At 41.6% G+C, this 17,418-nt stretch overlaps 1 pseudogene; it reads left to right on the top strand.

Annotated features, from left to right (window-relative positions):
* LOC106824791 (tuftelin-interacting protein 11 pseudogene) lies at nt 1-2,566 on the top strand (annotated as a pseudogene).
* The last annotated feature ends 14,852 nt before the right edge of the window (nt 2,567-17,418 follow it).

Here is a 17,418-nt window from a genome sequence, read left to right as displayed (position 1 = left end):
AGAGGCGTTCTCAAAGTGACTGGCCATGCCGCTGCCCCACTTTTACCGGGACGGGGAAGGCCACATGGATGATGATGAGGACGAGCGGGAGAACTTCGAGATCACCGACTGGGATCTCCAGAATGAATTCAACCCCAACCGGCGGACCAAGGAAGAGGCCACCAATGGAGTGTGGACAGAGCGAGCCTCGGATGGAGAGAGACCCAGCTTTGGAGGCAAACGAGCCCGCGACTGCTCAGCGCCAGTCAGCTTCATCAGCGCGGGGCTCAAGAAGCGGGCAGCAGAGGAGGTGGAGCTGGAAGATTCTGATGACGAAGAGGAGCCTGTCAAGCAGGATGACTTTCCTAAGGATTTTGGACCCAAGAAGTTAAAAACGGGAGGCAACTTTACACCCAGCCAGAAAGGCTTTGTTGGAGGAACCAAGTCTTTCATGGATTTTGGCAGCTGGGAGAGACACACAAAAGGAATTGGACAGAAGCTTCTTCAGAAAATGGGCTACGTCCCCGGGAGGGGCCTTGGGAAGAATGCACAAGGTATCATTAAGCCAATCGAAGCCTAACAGAGAAAGGGCAGAGGTGCTGTGGGAGCTTACGGCTCCGAGCGCACCCCCCAGTCCCTGCAGGACTTCCCTGTGGTCCACTCAGAGGAAGAGGCCGAGGAGTTTCAGAAGGAGCTGAGCCAGTGGAGACAAGGCCCAAGCGGAAGCAAGAAGAAGCCCAAATACTCTTACAAGACCGTGGAAGAGTTGAAGGCCAAGGGCAGGGTTAGCAAGCAGCTCACCGCCCCCGAGAAGGAGCTTTCTCAGGTCAAGGTCATAGACATGACTGGCCGCGAGCAGAAGGTCTACTTCAGCTACGGCCAGATCAGCCACAAGCACAACGTCCCCGACGACGGGCTGCTGCTGCAGTCGCCGCAGCCACCACAGCCCGGCAAAGAGGCCAAGGCCCCGGGCTTCGCGCTGCCAGAGCTGGAGCACAACCTGCAGTTGCTCATCGACCTCACGGAGCAGGAGATCATCCAGAACGACCGGCAGCTGCAGTACGAGCAGGACATGGTGGTCAACCTCTCCCACGAGCTGGAGAAGATGTCGGAGGTCCTGGATCACGAGGAGCGGCTCATCTCCAACCTCAGCAAGGTCCTAGAGATGGTGGAGGAGTGCGAGCGGTGCATGCAGCCCAACTGCAGCGACCCCCTCACGCTGGACGGGTGCACCCGCATCTTTGAGACCCTGAGGGACAAGTACTATGAGGACTACTGGATGTCCCACCGTGTGGACCTCACCGTGGCCATCGTCTACCCGCTCATGAAGGAGTACTTCAAGGAGTGGGACCCCCTCAAAGACTGTACTTACGGCACCGAGATCATCTCTAAGTGGAAAAGCCTCCTGGAGAACGACCAGCTCCTGTCACACGGTGGGCAGGACCTCTTGGCAGATGCCTTTCACAGGCTCTTTTGGGAAGTCTGGATGCCTATCGTTCGAAACATTGTCACCCAGTGGCAACCAAGGAACTGTGACCCGATGGTGGACTTTTTGGATAGCTGGGTGCACATTATCCCCGTGTGGATCTTAGATACCATCCTGGACCAGCTCATCTTCCCCAAGCTGCAGAAGGAGGTGGAGAACTGGAACCCACTGACGGACACCATCCCCATCCATTCCTGGATCCCCCCGTGGCTGCCCCTCATGCAGGCACGTCTGGAGCGGCTCTATTCCTCCATCCGCAGCAAACTGTCCCGTGCCCTGCAGAAGTGGCACCCCAGCGACTCCTCAGCCAAGCTCATTCTGCAGCCCTAGAAGGAGGTCTTCACCCCTGGCTCCTGGGAAGCATTCATGGTCAAGAACATAGTGCCCAAGCTGGAGATGTGTCTTGGCGAGTTGGTCATTAACCCCCACCAGCAGCACATGGATGCCTTTTATTGGGTCATCACCTGGGAAGGGATGATCTCTGTCTCCAGCCTGGTGGGGCTTCTTGAAAAGCACTTCTTTCCCAAGTGGCTTCAGGTGCTGTGCTCCTGGCTCAGTAACAGCCCCAATTATGAGGAGATCACCAAGTGGTACCTGGGTTGGAAGTCCATGTTCTCAGACCAAGTGCTGGCACACCTGTCCGTCAACGACAAGTTTAATGAAGCACTTGACATTATGAACAGGGCGGTGTCCTCCAATGTGGGGGCCTACATGCAGCCCGGAGCACGAGAGAACATTGCCTACCTCACCCACGTGGAGTGGAGGAAGGACTTCCAGCACGAGGCCATGCAGGAGCGACGGGAGGCTGAGAACATGGCCCAGAGGGGCATTGGCATGGCCGCCGGCTCCATGCCCATGAACTTTAAGGACCTCATTGAGACCAAGGCTGAGGAGCACAACATCGTCTTCATGCCCATCATCGGGAAGCGACACGAAGGGAAGCAGCTCTACACCTTTGGCCGCATTGTCATGTACATTGACCGGGGAGTGGTCTTCGTCCAGGGCAAGAAGACCTGGGTGCCCACCTCCCTGCAGAGCCTGATTGACATGGCCAAGTAGACGGCGGCCAGAGGGGCAGACCCAAGAGGGACATATTTATGAATAAACGATATTTTAAACCAAAAAAAAAAAAAACATATTTCTTGCCTTCAAGAATATCACAGGTTTGGTGAGGAAATAGATCAGTATTTAACCAGCAATGAGTAAGGAACATGCTTTAAAAACCCAAAGAAAAGAATGACTTTAAACAGTATTTCCCAAACTTTAATGTATATATGCATCACTGGGAATTCTTGTTGAAATGCAGATTCTGGGTAGGTCTGGGGTGGGTGGGGCCACATGAGATCTGCTGTCCTAAAAAGCTCCGAGGTGATGCCCATGCTGCTGGTCCTTGGACCATACTTTGAGTAGCAAGTGATTTCAGATTCAGCAAACACCACAGAGGGAATGGCTACACCTTTGTATTATGGTGTAGTGATTAAGAGACCAGCTTTGGATGTTAGACATCCTGTGTTTAATTCCCAACTCTGTGACTTACTGGTTGATTTAAATTGCCTTCTGTAGCCCTAATAAAGATCTTCAGTATCAGAGAACCTCACACAAACTGGATTTAATAATAAAAAAAGTTGGTTGGCTTATTAACACAGGGGTTCAACAGGTTTCTTACAAGTTTTGATCATGCTGGGCTCTTGTTCCATTTTTATCTAATTCTCTTCACTCTGCCTTTTGTCTTCCTGATGTATTCTTTTGTGATCAAGTGAAAAGATGGCAAATTTACATCTGTTTTACAAAGAAAATGTAGTTTTCTACAATTGAACATTCTTCTTGAGCTTCCACTGGAATGTGTAGTAGAGAAGGTGTTTACTTTGTCAATTAATGGTACTTCCATTTCTTCTTTGGTAAAGTCTCTTTCAAATAAATGCTCTATCTTGTAGATTTTCTTCTTCTCATTCTACCTAAACTACAAGGTAGATTCATAATGATAGTGGTAGGAGGGGTTTTGTGTCCTGAAAGCAATAGGGGGAGAGAGTGGTTGTACTCAAACTTTGTTTCTATATGCTTATCCATCACTTCTTCAGGATGTCTGATGTTTGCTCCTGGGTCTCTTGCAGTGGTGTCTACTGTGGGACAGTTAGTAAGTCTCTAATTTTTCCCTTGCTGTTGCTACAATGACCATGAAGGCTCAGATACATCCTTCATCTTTCCATTCTGTTGCCTTCACAGTGTGGTCCCCTTTCTCTCAACTCCTTTGGAGCATGTGAGAACATTATGTCCCTTGAAACTGACAGAAGAGCTGATAGCAGGTCAGGAATGATGACTCAGCTCCTTTCCCTAACTGTCCCACATGTTATCATGTTTTATTCTGCTGGGATCACCCCAAATTGGGGATAGAGGAGCAGCCCAAGGGACAGTCTTTTCCAAGAACTGGGAAAAGTTACTCTGCTTTCAACTTTCTCTTCAACCTCATCATCATGAGATTTTATGTTAAAATACGTGCATCTCTGATTCCTTGTTTCCACTAAGCAGAGAGGCTTTCTTCTTCCTCTGCTTGCCTGGATAGTCCTTCTCTTACATATATTCTGAGTCCTATCTAGATTGCTTCTGCATCGTGGCTTATGGTAAAATTCCATATTCAGACTTTAACGCTTTGAGTTTGATATATAACAAATTTAGAGAGCCCCTTTCTCTGTGAATAAAGCTGAACTGCTTGAACAGTTGTCTCACTAAAGAATCAAATAGGGGCCGGCCCCGTGCCTGAGTGGTTAAGTTCCTGCACTCCGCTTCGGTGGCCCGGGGTTTCCGTGGTTCGCATCCTGGGTGCAGATGTAGCACTGCTCATCAGGCCACTTTGAGGTGGCATCCCACATGCCACAACTAGAAGGACTCACAACTAAAATATACAACTATGTACTGGGGGGATTCGGGGAGAAAAAGCTGAAAAAAAAAGAAGATTGGCAACAGTTGTTAGCTCAGGTGCCAAGCTTTAAAAAAAAAAAAGAATCAAATAACTTTGCTTGAAGACTTCAAGCTGAAAACAAACTCTTTGTTCTTAGTAGTATCTATCTTCTCCATAGAAGGGTGAATGCCAGTGATTCAACGAATGGGTAATGTGGTGACTTTGTAATGTGTCAACTTGGCTAGGATGAGTTACATTTTCCAGAATTCCTCTCCCTGTATGTTTCTACCTAGAATAGGCCACAAGAGATATTCTTATAGGAGATTCGAAGGGCAGAAGTAAAGCAGCAGCCATCTTGTAGCTCACAGACGTGGCTGCTTGTCTGCTGGCTTACCGTGTTGTTGTGAAGCAGTGGCAGGGCTTGCAGCTGCTCTAGCTTCCCTTGGACACTCTTTCAGAGTCTCCAACTCCTGGGTCAGCTGTAAGTATTTAGCTCCATGAAGAAGGCTCCAGCTTCTGCAGGACACCAATACCACCAAGGTCAGAAGCAACAAGAACTGACATGGGTTTTGGATAATCCTCAAGAGCTCCAGCACATGCCTGCAGGTCCCAGCCTGTCCTTACTTTCTTCTACTTTGCAGCTGTCTTCCCTTGCTACCTGACTGCTCTGTGAACTTCAAGCTCCCGTGTCTGCTGCAAAGACAACAGCCTCATAGAGACTGCTTAAACCATCTCTCATAATTGCATAAAATCAATTCCCTGTAAAAACACATGCACTCACACACACACATTTTCTGGTGCTGCTCTCTTTTTGATTGAACCTTGACTGACATAGTGTTCAACGTAACAAGATTTGATGAAAATAAAACTTACTTCCCAAAATATTCTTTAAAAATATCATCTCTGTTATAGTAGCAAAAGGGCTACAGATGGCCCAGAACTTACAGTCTCAACCTCACCATCCAGAACAGAAAGCTCCTTTATTACCCCAACCTGGGCTTCACTCTGATTGGAACAAGTTAATTCACATATCCATGTTGAGTCATTGATTGGTTTAGGCTTTAGTTAAGTGTCATTTATAATCTAATCACTGTGACAAGGTGAGTTACAAGATTGCAATGGCACTAGCTAATCTTGGACTTTCCCTGTCACCTGAAATGCAGCCATTTTATATTTTAAGTATGCCTCCCATTGCTTTTCAGTTGGAGGGTTAGTTTATCACCTACTTGGGCAGACCGTAAGTAAGAGGCCAGAAGCCATTTTGAGAGACAGCCTTCCAGTTCAATAGAAACTATGAAACTGAGTTACACAATTGGTTGGAGTTGCCAGAGTTGTCAGAGACAAAGGACTTATTTCTCGTAGGAGGCACTATGGATGCATATGTCATCCCAGTAGTGGAGCACCATCTTCTGGTTTCTTTTCCAAGGCTCTAATTCAGAAAGTGGACCCACAACAACTGAGTAACCTGATAGATGAGGAACTTCCCAGGAATTCCCTGATAGTCTACCAAGCCTCTATTTGGTCCTTGTCTTTACACAAGTGTACTAATACTGTCATAACATGCATCCCTTTAATTTCGAGTCCCCAATTCTCTTCCTATTTAGATGGCAATTGGAGTTGTTACTTCCACTTTCAGAAAACCCATCAGAAGAACCATATAGAATCATGTAGAAGAAAAAAGTAGGTCAAATACTAAGACCGGGCACCAATACCTTGGCTGTCAGGACAGGACATAGGGAAGATTATTTGTACTTTTAGGTAAGGTTCTGAATTTTCATTGGGGTGGTAGTTAAACAAGTGTCTTCGCTTTGAGAAAACTGATTATCCTATGGTTTGTGTACTTTTCTGTATGTTATTGCAGTTAAAAGTTTTTGTGTTTTTTTTTAAGTTTGGCACCTGGGCTAACAACCGTTGCCAATCTTTTCTTTTTTTTTTTATTCTCCCCAAAGTCCCCCAGTACATAGTTGTATATTCTAGTTGTGAGTGCCTCTGGTTGTGGCGTGTCAGTCGCCACCTCAGCGTGGCCTGATGAGCGGTGCCATGTCCAAGCCCAGGATCCAAACCGGTGAAACCCTGGGCCACTGAAGCAGAGCGCAAGAACTTAACCACTCGGCCGTGGGGTCGGCCCCCTAAAAGTTTGTTTTTAAAGAAATCTTATATTAAAAGCTGTCATTTAGGGGCCAGCCCAGTGGCATAACAGTTCAGTTGGCACCCTCTGCTTCGGCAGCCTGGGGTTCACCGGATTGGATCCTGGGTACGAACATACGTACCACTTATCAAACCATGCTGTGGCAGGCGTCTCACATATAAAGTAGAGGAAGGTGGGCACAGATGTTAGCTTAGGGCTGATCTTCCTCAGCAAAAAGAGAAGGATTGGTGGTGGATGTTAGCTTAGGGCTAATCTTCCTTAAAAAAAAAAAAAAAAGCTACCGGGGCCGGCCCAGTGGCCGAGTGGTTAAGTTTACACGCTCAGCAGCTTTGGCGGCCCAGGGTTTCACCGGTTTGGATCCTGGGTGCAGACATGGCACCGCTCATCAAGCCACACTGAGGCGGCGTTCCACATGCCACAACTAAAAGGACCCACAACTAAAACATATACAACTATGTACTGGGGGCTTTGGGGAGAAGAATAAAAAAAAAAAAAAGATTGGCAACAGTTGTTAGCTCAGGTGCCAATCTTGACAAAAAAATTTTTTTAAAAGCTACCATTTAAACAAAAATTAAAACTCTGCTGACTAAGGAAAAAGAGATCCTCTATTGGCTCCCAAACAGATTCACCTTTAAAGAATGAATAGGATTTTGATAAGTAGAGGAAAATTATGAATTCAGTTACATCATATGAAATAAAAGTAGGACATATTCAGCAAACATAAAACAAGCTCCTTGTGGCAGATTCTAAGTACAAGACATCTTTTGGGCGCTGGCTTAGCAGACTCTCTCTTTGAGAACTGCTGCTCTGCACTCTCAGATGTGGACCTTAGCAGGCACATTAACAGTACATAACCCTGTTCTCCCATGTTACCCCACCCCAGCTAATTAACTGGGCCAAATGGGACTGAAGGCAGTGGCATACTGGTAAATATTTAACAACCTGCTCTAGGGGTTGGAGAGAAGCCGTGATTTATAGCGTTTGCCAATTTCTGTGATGTAAATTCTTCCACCATGACTGATTTCAAGTGAAAGTCTCATATCGACTGGCTCACAGATTTCCTGAAAATTTAACAGTCAGCTCTCAAAACCCAGTATCAGGGGCTCCAGGACACCACTGACTTAGGGCTGGCAAGCCACTATCATCCTGAGAGAGAGAACATCTCTTTTGATAGATTTGTCAGAAGAGTGAAGACGTTTCTTCCCCAGAAGTCCACTCCCTTCACATCTTATTAACCTACATTAAGGCACCTGCCCTGAATATAATGTGTCTCAGGTTTCCTGAAATACAAACACTGTGAGGATGGGTGAGTTGTCCTGATTGGCTTTTACCCGTGAGGATCTGCTCTGGTTTATGTAGGGGGAGGGAAGAAAGTCTAATGAAATTGAGTTCCTGTTAGGAAAGTGAAAGAGAAAATGAATGAATAGATTTAAAAATCCACTGTGCCAAATACCCTTATAATTAGATACCTCAAATCAGGTGGTTATCAGGAAGCTGAAGAACAAGTCATGAACAAACAAAAAATATCCATTATATCAAGTACTGTATTTCATCTTTTCTGAGATGCACCTTCCATTTTAACTTCTCCAACTGGGAAGACTTTTACAAGAGTTGTCAGCCAGGTGGCAGTAATTGCCTGGCATGTGCATCAAAACTTGCAAAACGGTTGTCAGCAGCTTGGCAGAAAATTCCTGAGTCATTACTAGAATGAACACTCTTAAGAAATGCTTCATCACCAACATTCTTGATGGTCATAAGTTATTATTTTCAGGGTCTATGAAGAGTTTAGGATTTTACCCTACTAGCAAGCAAACAAACGCTCCTGTTACTGTTTCATGGTTGCTGGTAGAAAACATGAACTCCTGGGGTGATGATGTCTGTGAGGTTCTCCATGCCTCTCAGTTCCCACAGGGCAACACAGGTGGCTAGATGGACAAAGTGGGTTGTGTTCAGGAGAGGAACATTGAGCTGGGGGATTTCCTGCTTTTATAGTGACCGGCAAGTTGGTCATCTCATTGTTTGGAAAATTACCTCAGAAAACACAACTCTCAGAAATGCCGTGGGTAGGGTGGTCAGGGCTTTGTGTTCTTGGCATATCCTGCAAGAGTGTAGGGGACACAGGGTCATGGGGGATTGCCTATCATAGTCATCAATATTGTGTTGAAAAACACAGGCATCAATATCTGAGTCCAAAAATAACTTAGAAGAGTTGGTCTGTCAATGTAAAATTGTTTTAGGAGTACCTTAACCTATTTGTTTAGCTTCTGTTTTCTTTTTATGAATAAACAGAAATGATATGATAAAACTCTATCTTACAAATCTAAAGAACTCTTTAGACAAGTATAAAATAAAAACTTAAAGTGATAAGAATGCATTATGTCAGTTCAATTGGCAACATTTTTTTCTTGGTAGTACTTTAAAAAACGGTTAGTTAGTGGCACTTTCGGCTAGAGAAAATTTACTAAACTCTAATTTTTCTTATGGAATGTGGAAATACATAATGGTCAGTTTAGCCTGCAATTTTGCCAGCCCTCTTATTTTCTGATCAAGTTGTTTTTTTTATTTACTTGAGTTTTCAAGATATGAAATCATGGTGCCTTCATATGGAAATATTTTGAGATTTTTACTTATGTTTATCTTTTTACATTGTAAAGTTTATAGCATTCTTTTTTGATATATCTTATTACAATTGCTGGCATCTTAATTATTGTGTTCACTGAAAATGGTGCCCGGATGGAAGGACTCTAGTCCTTTTTCTTCAGCATATAAATGATACAGAAGAACAAACACACTGGCAAAAATATTAACTGCGATAATATGTGAAAACATTAGATACTTTTATTTGCAAAATTCTCATTATTTGTAAAAGACTGTGTTACCATAATCTGGGCATTGCTTTTAAACACACGAAATTTAGGAATTAATGTCCATTTAAGTCTCTTAGAAGTGACAATCAAATATATATATCGTTTTGTTTCCATTCTTATGACCCATCACATTAATCCTAAAATTGTCATATAAAATTATTTTTCCTTATAAAATATGTATTTTATTCAATTCAGCAAACATTTGTGAGGCTGCTATTACTTGTAGATGATTTTTCCGGCTGGGAAACAGATACAGAGTTGAACAGGACACTCCTTATCCTTAAAAAGCTCGTGTATTTAAATGCTTTATTTATAATGACTAAATGATTCATAATTCACTCAAATAATGTTCAATTTATTTAATTGTACAATGTAGTATATATACACAGAAATATATATAAAATATACATGTAAAGTTTATAAAGTATGGAGTAAACATCTATGACAGTCGTCAAGAAAGAGAACATTAACTTCCTAGAAGGCACACACATCCCATGCTCATGAAATCTTCCTCTCCCCACAACCATATCCCTCTCCCTACTCCCTGGAGGGAGCCTTCAGACCAACTTTTATGAGCCTTGGTTTCTTTATGGTTTTGCCACCTATGTATACATATCTAAACAATCCAGGGCAGGTTTTTCTGTTGTCTGTTTTTGAACTGTGTGTAAACGGAAACATACATACAGAAAGCATGCATTCTGTTTTCTTAAGATTGGCACCGAGCTAACAACTGTTGCCAACCTTTTTTTTTCCTGCTTTCTCTCCCCAAATTACCCCAGTTCATAGTTGTATATTTTAGTTGTGAGTCCTTCTAGTTGTGGCATGTAGGATGCCGCCTCAATGTGACCTGATGAACAGTGCCATGTCTGAGCCCAGGATCTGAACCAGAGAAAACCTGGGCTGCCAATGCGGAGCTCACAAACTTAACTACTTGGCCCCGGGGCTGGCCCACATACATTCTTTTGTTACTTAATTCTTTCACTTAACATCATATTGCTGCTTGTACAGGCGTGGTATTCCATTGTATGAATATACCACAATTTATATTATTTATTCAACTGTTGATGGGGATTTAGGTTGTTTCCAGTTTTTGGCTATTATGAGTAAAGCTGCTATGAATGTTCTTGTACAAGTTTTTCTGTGGACATAGGTTTTTATTTCTCTTGAGTAAATACCCAGGAGCAATAAATAGGATTGCAGGGTCATACAACTATACAGTTAACCTTACAGAAACTGCCAAACTGTTTTCCAAAGCGGCCATACCATTTTGCATTCCTACAAATCATGTATGAGTTCCAGTTACTCTGCATCTTTGCCAATGGCCAATCTTAAATTTTAGCCATTCTTGTGGATGTGTAGTGGCATCTTATTATAGTTTTAATTTGTATCTCCTTTCTGAGCAATGATGTTGAACAACTTTTCATGTGCTTATTTGCCATTCAAATATCTTCTTGGGTCAAGTATGCAAATCTTTTTGCCCCCCCCTTTTTTTTTGGTGGGGGTTGTCTCTTTATTGAGTTGTAAGAGTATTGTATATATTTAGATCAAGTCTTTTATCAGATCTACGGTTTGCAAATATTTTATCCCAGTCTGGGGCTTGCCTTTTCATTTTCTTAATGTCTTTTGAAGAGCAGATGTTTTAAATTTTGATGAAGTTCAATTTATTAACTTTTTCTGATTCAGGTTTTTTGTGTCCTAAAAAATCTGCCTAATCCAAGGTCACAAAGATTTTCTCCACTGTTTTTCTCTAGAACTCTTACAGTTTTACCTTTTATGTTTAGGCCTATGATGCATATCAAGTTAATTTTTGTATATGTTATGAGGTAATGGTTGAGTGTTTTCTCCATGTGGTTATTCAATTGTTCCACCACCATTTATCGGAAAGACTATTCTTTCCCCCATTGAATTACCTTGGCACCTTTGTTGAAAACTGATTGTCCATATATGTGTACATCTCTTTCTGTACTCTTTGTTCCATCGATTGATATGTATATCCTTACACCAATGCCACATTATTGCAATTAACTATAGCTTTATAATAAAATCTTGAAATCAGTAGAATACGTTCTCCAATTTTATTCTTCTTTTTGATAACTGTTTTGGCTATCCTAGGACCTCTCATTTCCATATAAATTTTAGAATCAGCTTGTCAATTTCTACAAAAAAGTCTGCTGGAAATCCGGGTGGGATTGCATTGAATCTATTTATCAATTTAGTAAGAACTGTGTGCTAAGTTGTCTTCCAATCTATGAACATTGTCTATTTCTCATTTGGGGTTTCTTTAATTTCTGCCAGCACTGTTTTAGAGTTTCCATTATATAGGTCTTACATGTATTTTGTTAAAATTAACCTTATTTTCTGTTTTTTTTTTTCTTCTGAGGAAAATTAGCCCTGAGCCAACTACTGCCAATCCTCCTCTTTTTGCTGAGGAAGACTGGCCCTGAGCTAATATCCATGCCCATCTTCCTCTACTTTATATGTGGACGCCTACCACAGCATGGCTTTTGCCAAGCGGTGCCATGTCTGCACCTGGGATCCCAACCAGTGAACCCCAGGCTGCCGAGAATTGGAACGTGTAAACTTAACCGCTGTGGCACCAGGCCGGCCCTTTTATGTTGTCTTAAATGAGTTTTTAACAAATTTTTGATTACTTGTTGCTAGTATATAGAAATGCAGTTGATTATTTATTTTTTTGCTGAGGAAGATTCACCCTGAGCTAACATCTGTTGCCAATCTTCCTCTTTTTGCTTGAGGAAGACTTGCCCTGAGCTAGCATCTGTGCCAATCTTCCTCTATTTTGTATGTGGGACGCGACCACAGCATGGCTGCCAACAAGTGGTGAGGGTCCACACCTGGGAACTAAATCCAGGCTGCTGAAGCACAGCATGCCAAACTTAACTGCTAGGCCATGGGGCTGGCCCCTGAAGTTGATTTTTGTACACTGACCTTATATCCTGTAATCTTGCTAAAGTAACTTACTAATTATAGCAGTTTGTTCCACTTATTAGTTCTAGTATTTTTTGTATATTCTATAGGATTTTCCACACAATTTTCTGTGAATAAGCATACACTTACTTCTGCTTTTCCATTTGTACATCTTACATTTCTTTTGACAAATTGCCCCGATCAGGACCTCCAATACTACGTTCAACAGAAACATCCTTATTTGTTCCCAACTTTAAGGAGAAAGCGTTTAGTCTTCCACCATTGAGTGTGGGTTTAGCTGTACATCTTTCATAGATATCCTTTATCAGACTGAGGAAGTTCCCTTTTATTCCTAGTTTGCTGAGAACTTGATCATGATGTGTGTTGGTGTGATTTTGTGTCTATCCCGCCCTAGTTTCATTGAGTTTCTTGGATCTATGGGTTTATAGTTTTCATCAAAGCACAAGGAAGTGAGTGGTAAGTAAGGTAGGTGGACACAGTGGACTGATGTGTACCTAGCATCCAATTCTTTAGGAAAGCATTTCTTTCCTGTTCTGTATGGTTTGGGTGATGATCCTGTACCACTATACCCTAAGACTGAATCCATGACTCAGGCTGGGTCAATCAGACCCCTTCTTACGACTTGTCTGTTGGCTATACCTCTGGATACTGCCTGTACTCTCCCAGGAATTACAGAGCAAACTGTCTGCAGAGAGAGACAAAGAATGAACATGAAAGAAGAGCAGAAGTGACCTAGAGAAAGCACTGAAGATACTGAGCCTCTGGACCGAGCCATGTGGAAGTAGCTCTATACTTGGACGACTTAGTTAAGGGCCAATAAAGTCTTCTTTTGCTTAAACTAACTTGAGATTTTTGTTATTTTTATTTTTGTCAACTGCCATGGAGTCCTTATATGCCACACTAGGAATCTGGAATTTCTGCTGAGGGAGAAGGTAAGGGTATAATATATTTAGGTTTTCATTTTTTTTTTTAAAGATTTTATTTTTTCCTTTTTCTCCTCAAAGCCCCCCAGTACACAGTTGTATGTTCTTCGTTGTGGGTCCTTCTAGTTGTGGCATGTGGGACACTACCTCAGCGTGGTTTGATGAGCAGTGCCATGTCTGCACCCAGGATTCGAACCAATGAAACACTGGGCCGCCTGCAGCGGAGCGCACGAACTTAACCACTCGGCCACGGGGCCAGCCCCTAGATTTTCATTTTTAAAAGACCTCTCTGACTTTAGTGTGGAAAAAAGAATGAAGGAGGGGGTCAAATTGGAGACAGGCAGACCACTTAGACACTACTGAAGGCATACAAGTGAAAGGGTAATCTGATTAAACCCTAAAAATCTGAAACAGTGAGACAACTACACGGATATGGAGGATATTAAGGAAAGAGACTTGCTTAGAAATTCATGAATGATTGGATTTGGAGGGAGAAGGAAGAATTTAAAGAGGATACCCATATTTCTGATTTGAATAATTAGATGGTAAAGATTGAGGTAGGGCCCAGCCCCATGGCTGAGTGGTTAAAGTTCTGTGCGCTCTGCTTCAGCAGCCCAGGTTTCCAGGTTCGGATCACGGGCGTGGACCTACTCCACTCACCAACCACACTGTGGAGATGTCCCGCGTACAAAAAAATGGAGGAAGATTGGCAGAGATGTTAGCTCAGGGCTAATCTTCCTCAGCAAAAAATAAATAAATAAAAACTGAGGTAGAAAATAAAGGAGGAGGAACAGGAGTGGACAGAGGGCAGGGAGAGAGGAATGAGTGCATATTTGGTCATATTTTGACTAAGGAGTTTCTAAGGTCATGCAAATGGAAATGTTCATTTCACAGGTGGACACTCAGGTGTGGGCTGGAGATATGATATGATAGTCCTGGCTCCCATGTGGTAAACTGATTAATCTTAAAAAGTGTTAGTATTCCTGCTGATAGGAGCTGCCCAAATGCAAAAAGCATAACTGAGTTTTAAGACAAATGTTTAATTTCAAAAAATGCCATAATGCAGCAGAAATGATTTGAAATGAAAAAGAGTAAAAACAGTATTGTCACTACTCTAATATTTGAAGCAGAAGAACAAAACTGAATAAGAAATAGATTACATTAATTCCTACAAAATTTTGGATTGAAAAAAACCTTATCATTTAGATTCAATCTCCTGATGAAGAAAATTTCCATAACAGGAAAACAAAACTTAGAAGAGTTTAAATGATTTACTAGAAGACTCAAAAATATTCTTCAAAAAAAGTTTAAGAGAATTTAAATGAAGAACTTGATTGAAAAAAGATGAAAATTATGAGCCCTTTCAAGATCTTTAGATTCAACATTCTAGTTCTTCATTTCCTTGATAGGACTGTGTCACCATCATAATTTTTTCTCTCTTGAATAAGAGGAAAAAAGATGGAGTCAGGAAGTATCCTGAAGACCAGAATGAGTAATCCGTGGGAGTCCTGAGATGAAATCAACTCTAAAACATAAAAGTGGAGGGAGTTTATGTGGTTAGCAGAGAGGTGTTCAACGAAAGGCCACTAGTTAAGTCGGGTATGTTATAACTAAAGGGATGTTGAACATACATCACGTGCATTTCAGGTCAATATCCCATACCTTGCACAGTTACTCAAAACACAGTTTTCTCTTCTTTCCTAACCATTTTGCCATACTAAAATGACCTGCCTAAAACATAAATGTCACAACCAAGATGTTCAGTGACTCCTCACTGCCTACAATGAATACACTGTTTCATAAACTGTTCTACTTATTATTCATTGCCTATTTATGTTTAATAGTAACTATAAAGAAATGTGTTGAATGAACACCAAGTACAAAGTATACTAATGTAGTGGATACATGTGCCAGAACAATGCTATTCCAAGTTTGATCCACTGACCACCAGTATCAGCATCACATTGGAGGTGGAAGCCAATAATTTGTTTTAACAGGCTATCCAGATGATTCTTTTTTTTTTTTTTTTTTTTAGGAAGATTATCCCTGAGCTAACATCTTCCGCCAGTCCTCCTCTTTTTTCTGAGGAAGATTGACCCTGAGCTAACATCCGTGCCCATCTGCCTCTACTTTATGTGTGGGACGCCTGCCACAGCATGGCTTGATAAGCAGTACTAGGTCTGTGCCTGGGATCCAAACCAGTGAACCCCGGGCCGCTGAAGCAGAACGTGTGAACTTAACCGCTGTGCCACCGGGCCAGCCCCCAGGTGATTCTTATGAATGTTAAAGTTTTAGAAACATTGTTCTAGAGGGCTAAAAAGAAGGAGGGAACCTAATTTTTTTTCTCTTAGGGATTTTACCCTCCAAAGGGTATTGAAAACATCTGCTTGTGTGGCTGGAATTCTTAAACCCTCTCAAAAGGTGCTATGTGAAGAAGGGACAAGGGTTCAGATTTCTGACTCCTAAGGATCACTTAGCTGTGCTAGCTTACAGACCTTTTGAAAGACGTAGCTTCAGTATTGTGAGTTTATTTAACATAGACAGTCATGTGTTGCTTAACAACGGAGATATGTTTTGAGAAATGTGCTGTTAGGCGACTTTGTCGTTATGGGAACATCATAGAGCGTACTAACACAAACCTAGATGGTAAAGCCTATGACTACTGCCTAGGCTAAATGGTACTAATCTTATGAGACCACTGTTGTATATGCAACCCATGACTGTATATTAATGTGCTTGTGTGTATATGGGCTTAAAACAAAAACATATATATAGATAGATAGATAGATAGATAGATAGTAGAATTGGAGTCACAGCTAAATTATAGCATTTTAGCCAGATTTTCATTTTAAGTTGACATGACAGAATTTTAAATGTACAGAATTAAAAATGCATAGCATACATTCATTTTACATATTCACAAACTAAACTTAATTGAAAAGCTAAAAAATATGAGAGGTAGTGGTATCTAATGAGTGACATTTTCACATTTTATTAAACATTATAAATTAGAAGATTATAGGCAAAAGAGAGCTAAATTCTAAGAGAATAAATATGGAAATGGCAACCCATGGTCTTAGGAACAAATGAAGGTGGAAGGAAACATATTTTCAAAATGTATTTTAAAAATTGCCAGACAGGCAATAATGACAACAGGCAGAAGGTAATTAATCTTGGTAACACAAAAGATGAGAGGAAAGGAGTTCGTGTTGTTGCCTTTTTGTTAGTCCTGGTCATTCCCACTCTTTTCTCCTCCCTCACTGTAGCCATGACTTTGGGGCACTTGGTTTAGTTATTCCAATTCTGTTAAAGACTGAAAACTACATTACTAAAAATTTTGCTTTATATATTGTGTGTCTTGGGTAAAACTTGTGTGTTGTGGTTATTGACAGGGGAGGGAGGAAGAAAAAGCAGACAGAGAGCCAATCCATACACCAGATGAATCCTCTTATGCAGTCGTTCTCAAAGTTAACCCGTACTAGAATGCCCTGGAAGGCTTGTTAAAACAGAGAGCTGGGCCTCATCCCAAAGTTTTGGATTCAATAGGTTTGGGATTGGTCCTAAGATTTTGAATTTCTATCAAATTGCCAGATGATGCTGATGTAGCAGTTTGGTACGCGCACTTTGAGAACCACTGGTCTAAGGGAATTAGTAGTCACAAGGCCAAAGAAGAGCTAGGTAGACACTAAGGGAAAACAGTATCTTCCTGTATAACTTTTCAGGACAAGGAACATTAGCTACAGGTTTATCACTTGTTCAAAAAACAACCAGATATATACCAATCTTCGAGGATTATAACTGATGAAATCAGTAGTTGCAGGAAATTTCTTTCCATGGATGAACCCAAAACCTAAGTAATTTTTTTAAAGAGACAGTGTTTGCTTGCCTATTTAAGAACTGTTGTAGAATCCAGTATTATGGGAATGGACCTGCTCAGCTAGTCTATTTAAGTTTTAATATCGCTATCCTTGGACTAACTTGAAAATGAATACTATAAATCCAAAATTTCCGCCTGCAGTAAAATTCAAAATAAAAGTTTCTAAATATTTTTTACCCTTGTGTTAAGATCATAAATAATCGTATTTCAGTTGTTTTTTAACCTGATTATTAAAAAAAAAATAGTAGTAGTAAAAAAGAATTTGTCCAGCAAATGTACTATTTGTAGATACTAG

Source organism: Equus asinus, chromosome 10 (genome assembly GCF_041296235.1).
Source record: "Equus asinus isolate D_3611 breed Donkey chromosome 10, EquAss-T2T_v2, whole genome shotgun sequence".
NCBI lineage: Eukaryota > Metazoa > Chordata > Mammalia > Perissodactyla > Equidae > Equus > Equus asinus.
The sequence above is the reverse complement of the archived record's forward strand: the minus strand, read 5'-3'. Positions and strand labels throughout refer to the sequence as shown.